The sequence below is a fragment of the Cheilinus undulatus genome, linkage group 2 (assembly GCF_018320785.1).
Source record: "Cheilinus undulatus linkage group 2, ASM1832078v1, whole genome shotgun sequence".
In the NCBI taxonomy this organism is placed as follows: Eukaryota; Metazoa; Chordata; class Actinopteri; order Labriformes; family Labridae; genus Cheilinus; species Cheilinus undulatus.
In genome coordinates this window covers 12,871,588-12,892,347 of record NC_054866.1, presented here as the reverse complement: position 1 = coordinate 12,892,347, position 20,760 = coordinate 12,871,588, and positions in this window count along the sequence as shown.

Below are 20,760 nucleotides of genomic sequence, written 5' to 3'. Positions count from 1 at the left end.
TTTCTTACTGTTGCCTGAGCGTGTCTTCTCCTGTGCTTCCAGTTTGCACCGCAACAGGATATGAGAACGAACCAAATGGATATAAGCAGATATCAGAATCTGATACGTGCAGCATGTGGAAATGAACACAACAGCCTGCAGTGTGAACGCAAAATACACGAGAGGGATTCACAGACAGATTGCACGTCGACAAAATAACATACTTTAAACACTCGGAATAAAAGGCAAAACACAGCCAGTTTCAAAAAGCTGATATTTAAACAAATCTAACAGATTTATATAAGAGGCACGTTCTCCTTCCCACCACCTGTTCGGGTGTCTGTGTTTGCTGTCGGACTTATTACACCATACTGCAACGAGTGCTATGAATCACATATCTGTCAGCGCTTCAAGAGCCCTCAAAGCAGGCAATCATTCCTCTGGAGGATAACTCATATCCTTACATCTCACTACTTACAAACAACATCCTTCAAAACAACTTTTCATCCTCATCTTCTTCCTCTTCCTTTCCTAGCCTCTCTCTCTCTCTCTCTGGCTTCGGATGCAAATAAAAAACAGCCCCATCCCAGACGCCTCTTCTAACGTTACACTGAAGTTCTTTCAACCTCCCCTTCTGGCGTTTTGTTCCAGGCTGGCAAGAAACTCAGCAGGATAACTTTTCTTACTAATGCTCTGTAGTTAGCTCATGCTGAGGGTATTGGGGAAAACTAATTTGTGTTTTCATTTTTTTGCTGAGTGTAAGGCCTGGATGTGGGCTGTGCAAAGGTTCAACCTGAGGTAGAATAAGATAAATAAGACATTTTTCAAATAATGCCTGAAAAAAAAACTGCACAAAAGTCAGAATCTATGTTTGATTGCGCCCCGTATCAGCCTCTCGAAGCTTTAACAAAGAACAGGCAGCCATTTTTTCCACTGAATATGAGAACACGGCTGCCTCTGTCTTGCTATTACTCATGTATTGCAATGCATACGGGGGCAGTATCAGCACCCTGGTGAACAAAAATATGAACTTTACAACAAAGTTGACAGGAATTTCAAATAAGGTAAGGCGCAACAGAGAACCCTGAGTGTCCCGAATCCGTCACATAAATGAATTTGTAAGATATTTGGCACACAGGTGGAGGTATGTGTGCGGGTAGGGTATTACAAGCTGTTCTTTAAAAAAAGGGGGTCATTGGAGTTGACAGCTGGGGTCTGTAAAAAGTCCAGGAGGAAATGAAGAGCTGGGAGGAGGGATTTCTCCTTGATAGGTGACTGTTAGGAAAACATAACTGCTGTAAAAGCGCTCATAAATCATAAGTACATGGAGAGGCCTTGGCAGTGCTATGTACACACTTCACGGCCTCAATGGGCCTCACCTGGAGCTGAAGTATAGGGTGATGAGGACAAATGTGATGGAGCAGACAGATAAAGACAAAAGGAGAATGCACTCAAGGTAACCAGAAAACAAGATGGAAGTCTGGAGCAGTGATAATTTTAGCAGCTTATTTAATTTAATCTTAGTTTTCAGACAAAACAGAAGGTATACATTTTTGACCAGAGGTGTGCATTTTACATCTGGGCCTTCAGAGCAATCCGCAAACGCAAAGAGACCATCACAACTTCAATTTCTGAGAATTTGATTGGCAATTTTTGGGAATTTGTTTGACTATTTTCTTGCAATTATTGTTGAAAATAATACACACACACACACACACACACCCCCCCCCCCCCCCACACACACACACAAAGGCTTACTCACCTTTACACGCCCTACTTCAGCCTCAATTTTTGGCCCAAACATCCTAAAGTTCTGCACAGTACTGTATACATTGCCAGAGATATGCTATGAGTCACAGTTTATTGGGGAGAACAGGTAAATCTATGTAAAGTTAAACATTAACAGCTCATATAGCTGGAATGGAAGGATCATGAGCAGGTGCCCAACAATGAGATTGGCTGTCAAATGAGGCTCTTTGGAAATAATTTATTTGGACTCACTTCTCAAATTTTGCATTTTATTTGGAAATCAAGGCCCCAGAGTTTGTAGAAAGACATGGAGAGGCAAAGTATTGACCATTCTGTTGAGCTTGTAGAAGTGACCAAAAGAATGAGATCATAAGTACAAGCTAATGACACAAGGCGTATGGGCTTATATGGGCTACTCTTACCTCCAAAATCTACAAATTCTGCCAACTCTATTTAATCTTGTGCACAGCTTTTTGCTTCAGCTGAAGGCAAGGGCCTCATCCACTAGAAGCATTCCTGGAGCGCTGTGCACCTCAAGCAGCTGGAGAACTAGGAGTTCATGTGGAGAAGGTATGTACACAACGGATTATTTTGCCATTCTGGGATTGATTTGTCACTTATTTTATCATTGTTCCAGGATCTGCTTCCACCATGGGTTAGTACATCAGGAAGTCATAAGGTTTATGTTTGCTACAAAGGATGTGTGGTTTCATGTAAAATTCTGTGGTTTTCTGCCCAAAAGGGAGCTTTTCTTCATCAGTGGCACGGTTCTGTGACCCACTGACCGACTGATGACCTGTTGCTTGTACCACAGAATGAGATGCAATGTTGATATGGTGATGACAGGCTATTGGGAGTCTGTGCATTATGTTGTATTTTGAAACTGACCGGATGCTTGACATGTTTCTCTAGCGGTTTGGATCGATCTGCTCTATGTGGACTGACGTGGTTTTGAAGCAGCCAATGCTGAAAATAGATCTGGTGTAAATCTTGAACAGAGAAGAGCAGAGTGGTGCTTTCAGGATGGACAGGAGCACATGCACTGGTATTGCAAATGCTGACTAGAAAGGGAACAATTTGCAAGTGGATTGCTGCAGAATATGGCGCTGGTGGAGTATGTGGAAAATGAAGGTTTGAGACAGGGTGAGGAGCTCGGATCTTGCCAACTTTAACACAAGTGCACATTTTAAACATTGGATTACTCTTTTAAGTAGCAGAACTTTGTGGAAAGTTTGTAAGCATTTACCACTGCCTTTCTTTGCAAGTATGAGTATGGTGGCTACCCAGCAGCAGCAGCTAAAATTATGTTTCTGCATGCTATACACTGCAGCAGCTGGAGATAACTGATATTTGTCAGCCTGAAGACAGTCAAGTGTACCACATTTTGAATTAATTTTGATGCACAACGCTGATGAGCTGATGGCAGGAAATTCAGGGTCAATTATTGGAGTTTCAAGCCATGTCCGGCATTTTTGTCTTGTCTTGACAAAAGCTGAACATATATTTCATCAGAGTAGAGAAGAAAAAAGGCGGAACAAAGGTCTCTGACGTGCATTTTTCTTCGTATCTTTCATAGACAAATTAACCTCTGTCTGGAGCGTGGAGAAGTTTATAGAGACACCTGTGATAGAGGTCAAAGAAAAAATCAAGAACTACAAAAAACATTGCACAGCTAGCTTGATTGAGGAATGTGGCAGGGTGAGGGAGAATTAAAGGAGTGAGCAGACAGCAAAGGGAGGAAGGGGAGGGAGTGATTGATGAAGACCCTGAGTTACAGGTCCTTGGAGGAGAACGGGACACCTCACTTCATCACAGTCACACACACACACACATCTTTGTCAGAGCAGAACTGGTGAGAAAACACTCGGCAGACTTTGATCCTACACACACCTCAAAAAAACCCCATCAGACAGCCAAAAGACATCCGTAACTATACGCCTACAACAACCCTCTGACCTCTAACTAACCCTTTAACACACATCCATAGCCTGGAGAGACCGGACTGTCAGAACTTTGATGTTACAGTGTACCATGCTGCATCTGTCTGTTGTGGTTATTGATGAACCAAGGAATAAACACTATTATTTTACAAGAAGGTGAAAGAAAGAAGCTTAAGACTCGTCATTACAGAAAATATAAATTCCTTTTAAAATGGGTGAATCCACCCTAATCCCTCTTTGTAATGTTGACAGGTTAAATGCAGGTTTAGTCATCCCCAAAGTCAAATCCAAAGAGGGCTTTTCTCATAAATGGGCCTCAGTTTAGGGAAGATGATAAAGAAATACTCCTTGATTATGATGCAGACATCTTGAGTTACTCTTGCATACACCTCAAGCACACCTTCCAACCATGCTAATGAAATTAAGGTCATGATTTCACCAGGATGCACTGATAAGACTTGGCCTTGTCAAAGTAGCTCAGCAGCATTTGCTGTAAGAGGAGGATCTCTTGGTGAGTCAGCTGGCAATCACAGAGCCAAAAGAGGGTCATTTACAGCCATGGGCCAACACTGGCACACCAGGATTACAGATATCTGGCTCACAAGAGTATTTCAACAGCAAATTAACTTCATTTATTTATTCTTAACAATGCTGTGACAGTCAGTCAGTGTTGTCAGGATCACCTTTAATGAAATACTTGGAAATGCAACATTTATCCCTGTAGCATTACTGGGAGAAGTTATAAGAGATTTTTCATGATGTTGCAAATCAAGGTGAACATAAAATGGTCAGGTTAGGTCAGGTATGGGAGCTAACACCTCCCTGTCAGTGCCAGTGGTAGCAATGGAGTCACCAAGAACGACCAAAGCCTCGCTCCTGTGGACCGAATCCACCACTGAGTTGAGTTTGGTATAGAACATGTCCTTTGCAGAGGGTTCACTCTCCACTTGGAGCTTAGACGACTAACAAGATCGAGCCCAATAAATGGGTGAGCAGACACTCATTGACAAGCCTTACCTCCGATATCAAGGGAGCCAGTCAGCTCACAACCGCCCGCATCAACTCCTCAGTGTGGCGTCCACCAGCGCTGCCAGACCAGTAGTAGGTGTATCTACCCACACTAGCCTCCAGTGCAAGGGTGCCTCACCTCAGACATGGCAGTGACAGCAATCCAAAGTGAAGCCAGCTCCCTTGACATCACAGGTATGCGAGAGTCACGTTCCAGGCGCTGACCCAGAAAGACCGCCTCAAGTGGAGCTGAAGCAGTTGGGAACTGGTTGACAACACCTCCGCACCACCAGCAACGTTAAACTTACCTGGTCGATGCTTGTTGCGTCGAGGTTTCCACCTCATCTAGCAGCGAGGGTCCCAAAGGCTTTGCCCCGTCACCTTCATGTGACGTGCAGCTTGTCGATGTGATTTAGATTAAATCCATTGGGGTTTAAACAGATGCCACCTGCAGTCCCCCCCCCTCCCCCCCCATCAGGGGGATGCTGCCCATTCTTTGGGAAGCCCTGGTCTAATGCCTTGTCCATGACCACCAAGCAAACAAACTATGGCACCAATAACTTCAACTTTCCCTAATTACTATGGTTATTAAAAGCATAGCATGCATCTTTAAGAGCTTTTTAAAAATGAGCGATAATGCTTCATTTTTGGTGAAGAGAGTCCTATGATCAAAATTCAGAATGTGGGTCTCGATACTAATCTATATTTGTCATGAAGTTGAAACTCTGCCTGCATCACACACAAAAACACACATTTGTGCACTCATGCATGTGGAGACTAACCAGTCGAATGAAAGATCAAACTGCATTAGACATGTTTGTATTTGAAATTTGGTGTAGCAGACCCACTGGTGGACTAGCCCACAGGGGAATCCCTGCTTTGGTTTCTGTTTGGTGCTAACACTGATGAGTGCAGACAGCAGTGATGAAACGTCATTATTTGCTAGGCAGAAAAAGGTCAGGTGACTAAGTTAAAAATGTTTTGGCTGCTCTATTTATGATACTTTTACAAAAACATTTTCACCAAGAGTGCATGTCTGAAATTTAGGCATGGAAAATCCACTTGCTGTGGTGACTTCTGGACTGATTCGCTCCTGAGACAGGGACAATGCTTTAGTGTGGAGAAACAAAGATGCTCCACATCAAACAGCGTCTGCAGACAGGTAATGCATGTGCAAAAAAACACTAAAAAGGAGAGCGAGAGCATGAGGGAGAGCAAGCATGGAGGTAAACAGTAGGTGGGCTTTGATGTCGTTTGATGTCTGATGCATATTGCTTCTTTCTCTTTATTAGACGAGAGCAGGATGGAGGCAGAGACATGGAGGGGAATGAAGAGACAGACAACATGAAAGCATCATCAGACAGCCGTGGATTTACTTCTCACAAAGGCATATACACAAACAGGAATCAATGCCAGCTGATGTGAATGCCATGCTCTATTGTACTGCTGGTAATGAAAAGGATGCCTCCTCGCTCCGCTTGCACACTGTCTCTTTCCGTCACCCTGATTCATCAAAAATCCTCACTCAGAAAAACAGGGTCAACTTGTGTATTTGCTGTTAAAGCATGGTTTAAAAATTACAGCAACGGAGCAAATATTACTGAGAATGTCTTTATGGTGAGAAAAACAGCATGAATTTCAATTCAGTTTACTAGTAGTGAGTCTTGAAATCATGACAATTTAAAAGATACTGTAAAATCTGATGTATAAGACACATTTTTATTGTTTTTTTTTCATCTAAAAAATGAAAGCCACCATGATAAATGACTTCATCTCCACAATTATTCAAATTATTCACAAATTATTCATAGGCTGCAGGTTTTATTGTGTCATTCACTGAAGAAAGACTGTCAAACGACTGTGCCCAGATCTGTGGAGAACTGCAGTCATAGCTGTCCTTTTGGAACTTGGTCCCATGTCCACACAGGGTCTCTGGAGCTCAGTCAGAGTGACCATTGCGTTCCTGGTCACCTCTCTTACTAATGCCCCTCTCCTCCACTTGCTCAGTTAGGCTGTGTGACCAGCTCTTGGAAGAGTCCTGGTTGTGCCAAACTTCTTCCATTTGAGTATTATGGAGGCCACTGTTCTCTTGGGTACCTTCAGTGCAGCAGATTTTTTTTTAGTCTTCCCCAGATCTATGCCCCACAACAATAATGTGTCTGAGTTCTCAGGCAGTTCTTTTGAGCTCATGGCTTGGTTTTTGTTGTGATTTGCATTGCATTCTCGAAGACTCACTTTTATTCTATTGCCTTTTCTGGCAGTTAATTCCTCCTGGACTTGACTCCTCCTTTTATGACAGCCCCATTTTGTGTGTGTGTGTGCATGTGTATGTGTGTTTTTCTGTCCGAGATAGCTGATGTCCATTTGAAAAATGGCACTGTAAATTGGTGTGTACATGGTATGCCCATATGTCACTATTAATTTGTCTGTCTTAAATGCACTTGCAGTGTCATGATGTTTGATTTGGTGATTTTAACTGTACTCTCTTTAATTTGTCCTGTACAGCACATTGGTACAAACTGTTTGGTTTGAAAGCGCTCTCTATATAAAGTTGACCTTGACCTTGTCGGCTGTGAGGCCTTCTATACAGAGTTGTGTGCCTTTCCAAATCCTGTCTAGTCAATTTAATTTACCTTAGATGGACTCCTCAGAGGGACTGAGCAAGTTTTTGCAAAGGGTCTGAAAACTTCCAGACTGTAAATGTAATATTTTAGATTTTATATTCATTTATTAAGTTCCCAAAAATTCTAAAATCTGTTTTCACTTTATCATCATGGGCCACTGAGTGTAAATTAATGAGAATAAAAATGACATTTTTCAACTTTAGTCATCAAAAAAAAAAAAAAAAAAAAAAATCAAAAGTAAAGTGGGTCTGAATACTTTCTGAATGCACAGTACATCAAACAAAGTGGCATGTTAGCATTTACAAAATAAACTTTAACCCCTTTTTAGCTATGTAACCAACTTCTAAAACGGTCTAGCTTTAGTGAAAACACAGTATAATCTAACGTAGCTTCATCTAGCTTTAGTTTAAACTACGTAGCTACATTAGCTTTAGCCTTAGCCTACCTGTTGGCAGACTGTTTATTAAATGTTTTGTAATCAGGTTTTGCAGGTCAGGTTTTCTACTTTTAACTGTCGGTATCCTATTCCTACCTTAAATCTTACCATAACCCAGGATTTCGGATTACACCTGGACGAAATATCATTAGCTGAGGGATTTGATCACATGACATGACCTTTTCTTTTTCATTTTTGATGTGAAAAATTAAGAGAGAAAATAAGTTTGAAAATATTCAATAAGATGTTTTCTCTCTTATTGTAAACAGGATTGATTAAGGGTACATGAATTTTGTTTCACAAAATGCCGGTCAAAGGATTCAGGTGCAGACACTCACACAGGAAAGAGTTCAAATCCGTTTAATGGAAGCAAGGTTCAGAACACAGGAGGACAATTAAACAGGCAAAAGTACCAAAAACGGCAGGCAAAATCGAAAACACTAGGTTTAAAAAACTGGGTCAAAACATGAGGAATCTGTCAGGAATAAGGCTCGAAAGTAATGCACACAAGGGGTAACAAGACGATCTCGCACAGAGGGTAGGGAGTGAATGGGCTAAACACGAGGAGAGGAAGGACAACCAGACGGGGATCACCAGGTGCAGCCACTCAGACAGTCAACGCAGGTGAAACACATGAGGGTGATACGGATGTGGAGAAACAGGTAGGGATGGACAGGAAGGAGTGATCTGGAAAAGGGACACAAGGTAAGTTTACAAAATAAAACAGGAAATGACTGGAAACATGAGGGAAAAATAACAAACTCAACCAGGGGATGTGACATTTTGCTCTTAATGACAGTCAGGCTGTCAGAATTGATGCATTAATCACCATAAAATGAGGTAAAAAAAAAAAAGAAATAGTGCTTTTTTAATCAATTGCTTTTGGGGGAAAAACAGTAAAATCCATGAAAGTACAACATTAACACCCACATATAGCTGGAATGGAATGATCTGTGTTTCATGAGTGGCTGTTGAGCTGTTGGATATTTAACTGTTTGGATGTCAGCTCTAAGATTCTACATTTCATGTGAAATTTAAGATCCCAGAGTTTGGATGGAGGCTGGAGAGGACACAGAATCCACATTTCTTGAAGTCCAGTGTGAGGTTTTCAGGGTCAGTGATGGTTTGGGGTGCCATGTCATCTGCTGGTGTTGGTCCCCCTGAGATCAGGCGCCACCTGACACCTTTCTCATCACCACTTCCTCTCCTCCATACACACACACTCACACACATATGCACACAGTGACCCTTTGATCCCCACGTCAATCCATCTGTTAGCAGACCGGGTTGACCTCCACCTGACTGTTGATGCATACACAAGCCCAGAGTGCTGCTGACTGTGCCCTCTCCGTCCCTCTCACACAAACAGGCACTGAAGCACACGGGCATTCATAGAGCATATTGGTACAGTGTGGGATTAGAGGGGTGTTAGTGATGTAAAACATTCTTGGCCTCTATTCTAAAATAAGGGACCTTAGAGCTGGACAGTAATCCTCTATAGGGTCCCTACTAAGGACTACTAATCTCTTAACTCACTGAGGGTTTGGCTGAACTCACTAAGTCATACTGTATGGAAATCTGCTGGCTGGAACTGTAATGTCGTAATCCAAGAGCCATAGTGAGTCTAAAGACCAGGACTACAGTTAGAGTAGGAGGCCTGTGCAGAACCCAGAAAAGGATTTTCAACCAATATGTTAATGGGGGTTGATGACAAGGGACACATTAGCATAGCTTATTGTGTGTATTTGCCTTTTCCCTTTTTAATTTGATCGTTTTTTTTTTTTGTTTGTTTTTTTTTTTTGTATTTTTAAGGGTTATACCTGAAAGTTTCCTGCCACAAACAATGCTTTTCAAACATTTGCAGATTTGGTTTGTATCATGTGATATGCTGGCATTAAATATGTGGTATATAAGATATGGACTTGTTCTAAAAAAATAACAACTCTATATTCTGATATTATCAAACTGGTCCCAACTAGGAAATAATGCATGCTATAGGTTTTATAATGCTGTAGTCAGATCCAGTATGGATTTCACCATTATTTCATGTATGAGTCATACTTTGAAATATCTGGGCAAAATCATCTCAGAAATCTGGGATATTTTGTGCAGTGAATGTATTATGGGAATGGGAGTCTGCAAAAGTTTCAGTACTCAAGTGCTCATGTGACCAAAAGTGCTCAAAACAGATATGTCGCTCAGGAAGTCTTCTGCGGTGTTCATGAGCAATTCAAGTCCAAGTTCTGGATTTGAAGTACATGAGAGATAATGTAACTAATGAATACAAGAAAGACTCCAGCATGGAGCTTCTTAGTATGAACAAGACGGTCCAAATCTTCATACTAAAGCACGCAACTATGAGACATACAGACCAAACTACATTTCATTAATAAGACAGAAGAAAGGTCTCATGTCTAATCCAGGATTAAATTATGTAGACCTGTTTTATAAGTAGCTAGTGAGACAAATGATGGCTCACTTTAGCTTTAGCTAAAGCTAACATAGCTTCGCTAGTATTGTAGCTAAGATAGCTTTAGCAAAGGCAAAAAAATAAATAAATAAATAACACAAGCCACCGATCACATAACTACTTCAAAACAGGTTTAGCTTTAGCAAACATAGCATAATCTAACAATCTAATCTTACATGTAAAGCTAACAAAGCTTCACTAACTTTAGATTTAGCTACATAGCTATGTAACCAACATCGTTTACCCAGCTAACACAGCCTTCCTAGCTTTAGCTTTAGCTTCATTAGCTTTAGCCTTAGCCTTCCTGTTAGCACACTTTTAAATCTGCTTTAGTAAACGTTTTGTGATCAAGTTTTGCAGGTAAGAATTTTGACTTTTAACTTTTGGTATCCTTTTCCTACCTTAACCCTTACCATAACTCAGAACAGAAGTTTAATCCAATTTTACTTCAAAGTTTTGGTGTATTTCATTCTTGCAGATGTGGCGTCTCATTGTAGTGGTCTAAAGGGAGGTATCTGAGAGCTGCAGTCCACAGACTATGGTCTATGGCATGAGTCATCAACTACATTTGTACAAGGGCCAGTTTTTACTTGTAGGACGCTGAAGGGGCCGGACTTCCCAAAAACTACATTTAACTAAATAGTTTGGACCAATTAAAATATAATTATTTATTTTTTTCCTTTTGTTTCTTCCCAGATGTAATCATTTTTTGCCTTTAGGAGGGAGGTCAGTGCCAGTCCTTAAAACTGCAGCTGCCACTAGGAGGCGTTTGTGATATTTTGGCTGTATATTTCTGGGGCTGGCATGTTGTTATCACTGGGTTTGATGCTAAAATGCTGTGTTGTGATTGGTGGGGAAACAGTCCGAAAACCAGGCTATTGTGGTTCCCTGGCAGGAAAAACTGAACGCTCAAAGTGGAAAGATGACATTAAACACAGCTTCTCTAATCAAGAACAGATTCATTAGTATGTCATTACCATGCATCATATTCATTAATATTGACTGACAGGTGGATTTCTGTAAAATGGATCAAACATTAAGTCATCATTCAAAGCCCACTGGGATTTTTTTTAAATAACATACCCAAATACCAAAACGTATTTTTCCTCTACACACTTCCTGATTTTAAAAGATCTTCTGGGGGCCGAATGTGGCCTCCAGGCCACCAGTTGAAGATCACTGGTCTATGGTTTATTCAGTTAGGTAAACCCTTAACTCCTAAAGCTTGAGGACACATGTAACACCAAATGAGTTGAAATATTGTAGCATAAAACAGTGTGTGTGTGCACTGTGGCAAGTGATGAAATGTACCCACTGACCACCTCATCACGTATTCAGATATTTGTACCCATCACTGGTATGTAGAAACCCTGGCAGATGCTGGGTAATTGGCCAGGCTGAAGGATTACTGAGAAGCAGGTAAATGATAAATAGGAAAGTCCATTTGCAGCTTGAAAAGAGAACTAAATTGGAAGGATATGTTTGGTAAATGATTGTGGGAACAAATTTATGGACAGGAATTTATCTGTCAGTGGAATATGGAGGTACACTGATTTGAAAGCCAAACAAACACTCAAATTAATTTACCCTGTATGAAACAGCTGACAATTTTCACAATCCAATTTCAGATTGTGCAGTTTCAATGAAAGTTGAAATTATTCTCTCACAGACCCAACCAGGTTTTCAATTCTGTCATTTTGGTTAAAGAAATTCCGAGTTAAGTTGCATAATCTACTTTTTTTTCTAACAAATTCACAAATTGAATCCAGACCCAAGGACAAGCCAATCAGTGTACCTTTGAATCTCAGCAGAATTTGACTTATAAAGAGTAATAAATTATATTCTGTATTTTGAAACCATGCTTCTTGGATACTTCTGTTAAAAAAACAAACAGAAGACTTCAAACCATTTATATTCAGATGAATTACTTTATTAAAAGCAGTGGTATTTACACCAGATGTCTACTTCTGGTTTCCTTTAGTAATATGGGATATAGATGCAAACAGTCAAATCTTTATTTCCATGCAGCCCCTCATTATCTACCCCACAGCCCCTCACACATACACACCCATTGACAGCCCTCCTGAGCTCTGCACACTTGTCTCCTTATCAGCAGCAGATTATCACTGCCTACTGTATTGTTGTGAATGGGTGCACCACTGCAGGCCTAATAGGCCGCCTAAGTGATTTTGTCTTTGTCCTTTTGTGTCCTTGCCTCTCAATCAACCCGTGCTGATTGCAATCTAGCCAACCAGGTGAGTGGACTTGTCAGGAGAGTGACAATTGGCTGCAGAGATGGGGCAGATCCTTTATCTCAGCGGGACTTCCTGGATTAATTGAGAGCGGTTAAGTGGAACAGGGAAGTGAGGATCGTGGGGTTTGAGGATGGTGCTGACACAGGAGAGTTTGGTCTATATTAGGGGATATAAGATGTCATGTTCAGCAGTTCTCATAGAATAGTCCTTGAAAGGTTGCAAAAATAGAGAATAGTTAAGTTTTCAAGATTGAATTCTATGCATTCCTTTACAACTACTTCAGGAAATTTCCCTGACCACTGGTTACCAACAGAAGCAAACTGGTGAACCCCGATGCCCAAAGCTTTCTGTCTCTCTGAAGATATAAACCTAAAAAAGTGGGTCAAACATATAACCTTTAATTCAAAAGACAGAAATGGGTAAATTTCTTTAACATCTAGTCTCTTTTGTTTAGAAAGACTCAGATATATGTAAGAGCAGAATTTATTGGGGACATCATCAATTGCTGATCTGAAACACATCCAAGTGACTAGATAAACAGGTGAAGGACTGACCGACTATCAATCCATCACAAAAGATGCAAAACTTGATGGCATTCAATCTGATTACTGCTAGACCTGTTGAATCAAGAAATCACTTAAATAGAACCTGTCTAACAAAGTGAAGTAGGTGAAAAGATTTCAAAAAGCAACCCATCATGATAAAGAAATTCAAGAACAGATGAGAAACAAAGTAACTGACATCAGTGAGCCTGGGAATTGTTACAAAGCCTTTCCTGAGCAACGACAACTCACCCAGGAGATCACAAAAGAACCCAGAACATCTTAAGACCTGCAGACCTCGCTTGACTCAGTCAAGGTCAGTGTTAATAGCCGTTTTTACACGGAGATTCCACAATAAAGGCGAAAAGGAATGTCCGTCTCTGTTCCCCAACCATCAATTCACACAAAGGTGTAACAGAGGCACGCGTGCCCCAGCTTATACACACATCCTGCCATCCCATAATCAGATGGCACCCGCTGCCTGAGCTGCTGCTTTAATTGAAACTTGAAACTCTGGATTTCTCAGTTCAAAACTTTGTATTTTCTAAACAAAATACAGGGAAGATAACATGAACATTCATTTTGATCGATTAGATCCAACAGACTTTTATTCCTCCATGTTTCTGAGTTGGAGGTCCGACTTTGAGCCGTGTCACAGCCCACGTATTTATGTTGGAGGTTGGAAACTTCAGAGTACCGAGCTCACTTGAAGACATCATGGAACTTTTCAGACGCTGCTGTGTGCAGAGATGTGTCTGCTCTCTCCTCTCCTGTACAGAGTGTGATCAGCTCTCTAACCTCAGTCTCTCCAGTTAATCCACATTATTCTTTGTTTTATCCCGCTGTTGTTTTCTCCGATGAAATGCCACTTGCTTAAACCGCGCTGGTTTTTAAATCTCCCGTCTATGGAGACAGCAACGCAGACTCGCTGTTGCGGAATGCTGTGACATCCTTTCACATTCTTTGCTGAAAAGTCTGTTACGGCTCTGAAACAACCTCTTGATCCGGATCAGAGATGGGGCGAGATCGGCCCCCCATTGCGGAGTGGTTGCTTTCATACAGAACGGCGCTGTGGAACGAAGGCGTAACAGACAAACTGCATTCATTGGAGAGTTCCATGCCGAAACCACTGCTGACCAAAAATAACACAAAGGCTCGTCTCACATTTAACAAAAAAAACCAAACCAAAACAAAACAAAAAACAGAAACATCCTTATGACCTCCAATAGTCCCATTGTAAAGGAAGGCACAGCATGACATTAAAATAACTAAAACGCTTTGAAATTTTAACTGCAGAATATTATTTGTGGACATCCCAAGATTTTATCACTTTTTCATCATTGTGACAAAAATCAAGGTCAACAAAGTGACCATATATGATTCCTTGTCAGTTTACTGTTAAAAAATATTTCCATAAAGAGTATACATATCAAAATATTGATAATGGTAAAAGACAAGACATGATGAGACTGTCTTTAGATTCTGACCTCTTGCATGAAGAGCTTCAGAATACTGTTTAAGTAATGGTGGTACCACCTGTTTTATCTTATAATTGCAACAGGACACCTGTGATAATCACTAACATTGAAAGTTTTTTGCTGTGATGACACTCACAATAAAGACAAGAACTGATTTTTGGGGACCAAGGTGTTTTGAAGTTAAGCAAGAAGAAGGCTCACACACTACTGATTGAACTATAGGGTGGCTGTTGTCACTGAAGGTGTCATTACCAGGATGGGATTCAAACCCATGCATGCAGAGCACAATGGATTAGCAGTTCATCCCCTTAACCACTCGGCCACCTCTTCAATGGTAGCATGAAGTTGCTGTTTTTTTGGAAATGTTGTTGGAGCATTCTTGAGGAACAGAGAAAGTTTAACATGTGCACTTGGAGCACTGCCAAGTGGGTGTTGAATCTTATTAATTACGTAAAAAATAAAATATGGCTATCACAGTTTAACTTTACAATAGACCATGATTTTAGTGACCTCCTTTGGCCCCCAGGTTGGCTGGGCCCTGGAAAGCTCTCCGCTTCATCCTCCCTTATGTCCAGTCTTGCTTCTATTGTGTGTGTTTGGATGATTACAAGATGAAAAATGATTTGAAACTGCCCTTATGTCTGTGTTTTCCCACATTGATAAAATTGTGTATCACTTGATGTCATCTGTTTTTTGGTCAGCCTATGAACAAATCATAGATAAGAAATCTCCAACGAATCCAGAATCATCTTAAAAATGCTTGAAAATTAATTTCTTCTTAAGAGCGGGTGGCGGCAGAGGCCCTTTGAGGGTTGTGAGCTGCTATAATTCAATAATAAATCAAAAACAATCAATAGGGGTCCAGTGGGGTCAGCTCTTCAAAAGGTGGTCCATGGAGGCTAATTGAAGGTCTGTAACATAAAAATGTCAGATGCCTGTCACATGCGCATGTAATATAAAGGGGGGTTGGGTTGAATGTGTGTAGACCTATAGAGACAGCAGCGATGGCGGGGAGCGTGCTCTGAAATAGCGTGCAGAAAAGTCATTTCTAAACTCTGCTCTCCCCTATGTGGCCTGTTCGCCCCGAGGCTCAGCATGGCCTGGCATTTACATACTGTTCAGCACGTGCTCTGGGACTCAGACCTGGTACAGAAATACACACGTACACACATACATGAAAACATGCCACCGAGTATTTATCAAGGGAAATAAAAGCTTCCTCATATCCCATTAAAGTATACTAGCTCTGATACATGCAGGGAAAAATGCCGTGCACATCTGCTGACAAGAACACACAATTAGAAAACACCAAGTCTAAACAGACAAACCAAAACCAGAGGGTAAAGTGGCAGGATGACAGCCTGGAGTGGATGAAGTAGAAAAGAGATCACATTGTGGTTTCCACCGTTCCTCCCCTGTCTGTCATTCCTGACTCATGACAAATGAGATGTCACAGGCCACAAGTAAGCACATGCAGGCTTCCCTTCATAGTCCCAAATGTCTCCTTATGTCTCTCTCTCTGTTCCCCTCATCTTCATGTCATCTGTCTCTGCTTCTGTTTTCGTTCCTGTCTCCTCTCCTGATGTTCCCTGACCCTCGCTAAACCCTGTAAAACCTTTCATACATCACTAACACGCCTTCAGCTCACATGCAATGTTAAATTAACTTTCCTCTGACATTGATCCAACATTTCCCCAGCATTCCCACAGCCCCTGTTTAATCCCCGGATGGCTTTACGGGGCCCTCCAGCTCGGCCTCTCGCTACACCCTGCGCCCTCTATTATGATCCAGCCCGACGGTTTAAACACAGACTAGAATCTCTAAATGCTCTGGTGCTTTTTCATAGTCAAATCAGCTGTGGATTTATGCTGCAGGTCTCTGGCATTGCCAGGGTTACAAGCGAGTTATCTGTACTTCTGAATGTACTTGTCCTGTGTGTGTAAAAGTTAACCTCGCTGTGCGGCCAAGCTTTTCAAAGTCAACATCATCCTTGACTCACTATCAATGGTGCGTATCAGTCACAATCTTATGTCTTCCATTTTAAGGCGAGACGTGCCCTGGCCCCACTGCTGGCCTCTGTCTCCCCTCCTTGGCTCATCACAAAGCAGAGCCACGGCTCTGACCTTTCAGCAATAAAAAGCCTCACTGACAGCTGTTACAGTGGAGTATTACGCCTCACCATGGAGTTTTAAAATGATATTGGTTCTTTTATTGAGTAAATTACCACAGTTTACTACATCAGAATTTTTATATAAACAGGACACATTTATGAAATAAAAATTCAGGTGAGTCAAAGTCTTCTGTTATAAAACAGGGACATCCTGCAGTAATGAAATTTACTGAATCCATCAAAAATGTTTGTTGCTCTGCCTGGCTAATGTTACTTTAAAGTGTTTGACACTGCTCTGGCTGCAGTCAACAGTCACAGGTTATGTCAGTAACCCTCTAGGGTTATTATGAGTTAAAGCTGAGATTTATGCATGAAAAGGCATATCCATGCATGAATTCATGACAGATCAGGTCAGGTATGGGAGCGTAGGGCGGTTCGGAAATTTGCCACATCAACCTTGCCAAGCCAGGTGCCCATAAAAGCACAGCTGCTGTTCCCGTATCAAGCAGTTGATCCTTTCCATCCTTGCTCTCCTGAGCACGTCAGCGGACACACACACGGCCTTACCAACGATACCCAAAAATGCACCAACGAGCTGTCACAAAGGAGTCCAGCCAGCATCTCTGGCATTCAACATCCAGGCTCACAAGAGTTTAGTAAGACTGGAAGGACTAAAAACTTAAAGACTCTAACTTTCATCCACATGCTCAGATATGAGCATCTGAGCCAAGCCATCTTGCTCAGCAAACCCATCACCTCTTTGGTTAATCTCAGCCTTGCAGTCAGCAGATCAATAGGTTACGCTGCCAAGGTAGGTGAACAACTCTAACTTCCATACCTCACTATTCACAGACACGGCTTTGAATGCACCACCCAAGGCATCTCCAAATGCCTGGATCTTTATTTTTACCCAGAAGACGTGCATTCCCAACACTTCAGCCTCCTCACTCAGCAAGTCAAGATCCTCCACAAAGATATCTACAGTCACTGCAAAGATCACTGCATCATCAGCAAAGTCCAGATCAGTGATCTTGACAATCCCAAATGAAACTCCACAGTTTGCTATCACTGTTACCCACACCATTATCCAGTCCATACAGGTACTGAAGATCCTGCCCTCTAGGGTGCATTTCCAGTGGACAAGGCATGGTGAAGTGCCCTCTAGGGTGCCCATTCTTACACTGACCAAGCTCCTCATGAGTGACGGTTGCTTCAGTGGAGCAGACACTCTGGAAACTGAAGCTGATGAAGCCCAGCTCATGGAACAGGTCTGGATTTTGTGGAGGAGACAGGCTTTCCAAACTAATGCTCTTGTCCAGTGAGAGGAACATCAAAGTTGACTGAAACAAAGTCACTGAAATCCTCAAACACATGTACAAAAGAAGATTTTTTTTTTTCCAGCACCCTGACTAAGCTTCTTGCTGTAGAATTATTTTTTTTGCTGTGCATCTTTGTGGAATAAATGCTTTATTACTGAGATTTAGTCAGCACAATCCCATAATAGAGGCCCTTCAAACATGCTGAGCCCACCACTGCTATGCCCCAATATTCATACCTAAGGTTTATGCCATGGATATGTATTACACAGCACAGAAGAGAAACCTCTATGATGTGGAGACTGACACATAACAAGAGAAGAGGAAAGACATTAATCCGTGTTGTTTACTTGCTGGAATATTGGGGTTATAGGGGGTCAAACACGACAGGTGGACGGAAATCAGAAAACCACTGCAACAGTGTTAGTGTGGATAACTGAACTCCAGCTGAGGTCTGAATATTTAATTTATTTATCAATTTGTTCTGGAGAGAAAAGGTAGACGTCAATGATCACTTTTTACTTTCTAAAGGAGCTAGGAGGCCAAAAAGCCACATTTTCCCTTTTGTTGAAACCTCACAGTAGAGGAATGTCAGTGGATTTAATTTTCCTCATCCCATTAAAGCACAGTTATCATCAGGAGCAAAGATATGAGAAAGAAGTGCTGCCCTCTGCTACTTACACAGCTAAACATGCTGTTATCATGTAATTGTAAATGCACACAGGTGTTAATCCTCCTTTATCGTTGGCTTTATATCATCAGATTAACCTTCCTTACCCTCTAAAACTGCTGCAGAATATTTTCTAATGAAATAATGCCATTCAAAAGTTACCAAACTTTTACTTTTGTAAAACTACCTTAAAGTTGATATTTCTTTCTTTTTTATCTTACTTTCAGCATTTTTATCCATTAGAGCAGGGGTTCTCAACCTTTTCAGCACACAACTCCCAAAAATAAAGGTGCCAGAGATCAGGGACCCCACTGTACCTGAAGGTGGATGAACACAGCCATGCTCATTCAAGAACAGTCATGTGCAGAAAAGGCCACCCATAAAGGGGGATAGATGAGCAAGCTTTCTGGGGCTCAGACCAAAATGGGGACCCATTGAGGCCAACAAAATCATGGTCCTCTGTAAAGTTAAGCTGTGCTTGACCTTACAGCGGACCATACTTGATATTTAACCTGAAAAATAACCACTCTTATCAAAGAAACAAATATATTTTTAATCATTTGTGTAGTATATAAAAAAATGTTAGTCTCCCTTGTTAAAAAAAAGGGTTTAAAATTGCAAAAATGGGTTAATAATGGCAAAAAAAAAAAAAAAAAAAAAAAAATGGTGGGAAAAGGAGGTGAAATTGGATTTTAAAAGTAGAAGAAATGGGTTAGAAATGGCAAAAAGTAGATTAAAATTGAAAACAAAAATAAAGGCAAAAATTGGCATAAATAGCAGTAAAATGGAGTTAAAAGTGGCTGAAAAGGCTTCAAATGGAAAACAATGGGTGCAAGTTTGGTGAAATGGGATGAAAAATTGATAGAAACTCTGAAAAAGTGAAAAAAGGCAGAAATTGGTTAAACTGGCAAAAATGGGCATACAAGATAGTGAAATGTGGTTAAAATGGGAAAAACTGGGAGTAAAAACTGGTACAATGGGGGTTAAAAGTGGCAATAATGGGTAAACAGAGGCAACATTAGGCTTAAGTCACAAGAATTGGTTTAGAAGTGGCAAAAAATAGGGAAAAATGGTGGAAAGGGTTTAAAATGGGAAAAATAAGTTTATAACTGCAAAAATGGGTTAAAATTTGTATAAACTGGCAACAGTGTCATTTAAAAAATATTTAGGGCATCTGGAGACCCCCTCTCAGTGTCTCATGACCCCAAAGGGGGTCCCGACCCCAAGATTGAGAACCACTGCATTAGAGTAATGCAGTCAGAGGGTCCACTTAAGCCTGTTCCAGGAGGACCATAAATCTCCAATCTTCCTTCTCTCATGTTAAACTCTGTCAGAAGTCTTCAGATGCTGATGCATACTGAGCTTTAGCAATGACATGGCTAAAACAACTCATAGAAATAGAAACCATTGACCAGGAGGTAGTAATGCATGAATTCAAGATAAGTGAGTGCCATGTTTTAACTCATGTTGACCTCTTTCATGGTGAATAAAGATGTCACCTGTGATAGTTCACTTAAATAACATCACACACAGAACCCTGAGAATCGGTGTTTGGGAGCTAATCAACAGCACTGACTACCTCATAGTAAGTCCTGTTAGTCACAATCAGCGATACAAAGTTGAAACCTGCAGGCTAACAAACTAAACCAGGTTATACACAGTAGGCTCTGGAAAATGACTACTTTAAAAAGTTAACAAAAAGTCATCATGACATATTCAAAGGTCAAAGGAAACAAAAAGTAATCTTTTGGTGAGAGACTTGGATAAATACGGTTACTTCGACTAATATTATTATTATTGTCCCAACGTTACAAAACATATAATAAAGTTCTATTAAAAACATCAGCTTTCCACCAAGTGATAGAAAAAAAATTGATGGTAGTTTCCACAAAGATTTTTAAGTAGTATTGTCCTGAGTGTCAGTGTCAATACTAATCAATCCCCATCCCTGCAGTTACAGAGCTCCATAAAAGTAAAAACCTTTGTTCAAGCTATGTCAGGATTTTCATCAAAGTAAATAGAATAAATTAAAGTATTGATGGTGAATCGATATGAGTTTTATGACTGAAATTATTTCAACCAAAAAGGTTCTGACCAAAAGTATTGACTTAAAGTTTAAGAACTTTTTATTTTTCAAAAATGAGGCTACAACTTTTTGTGCACAATATGTAATAAAGTAAAAC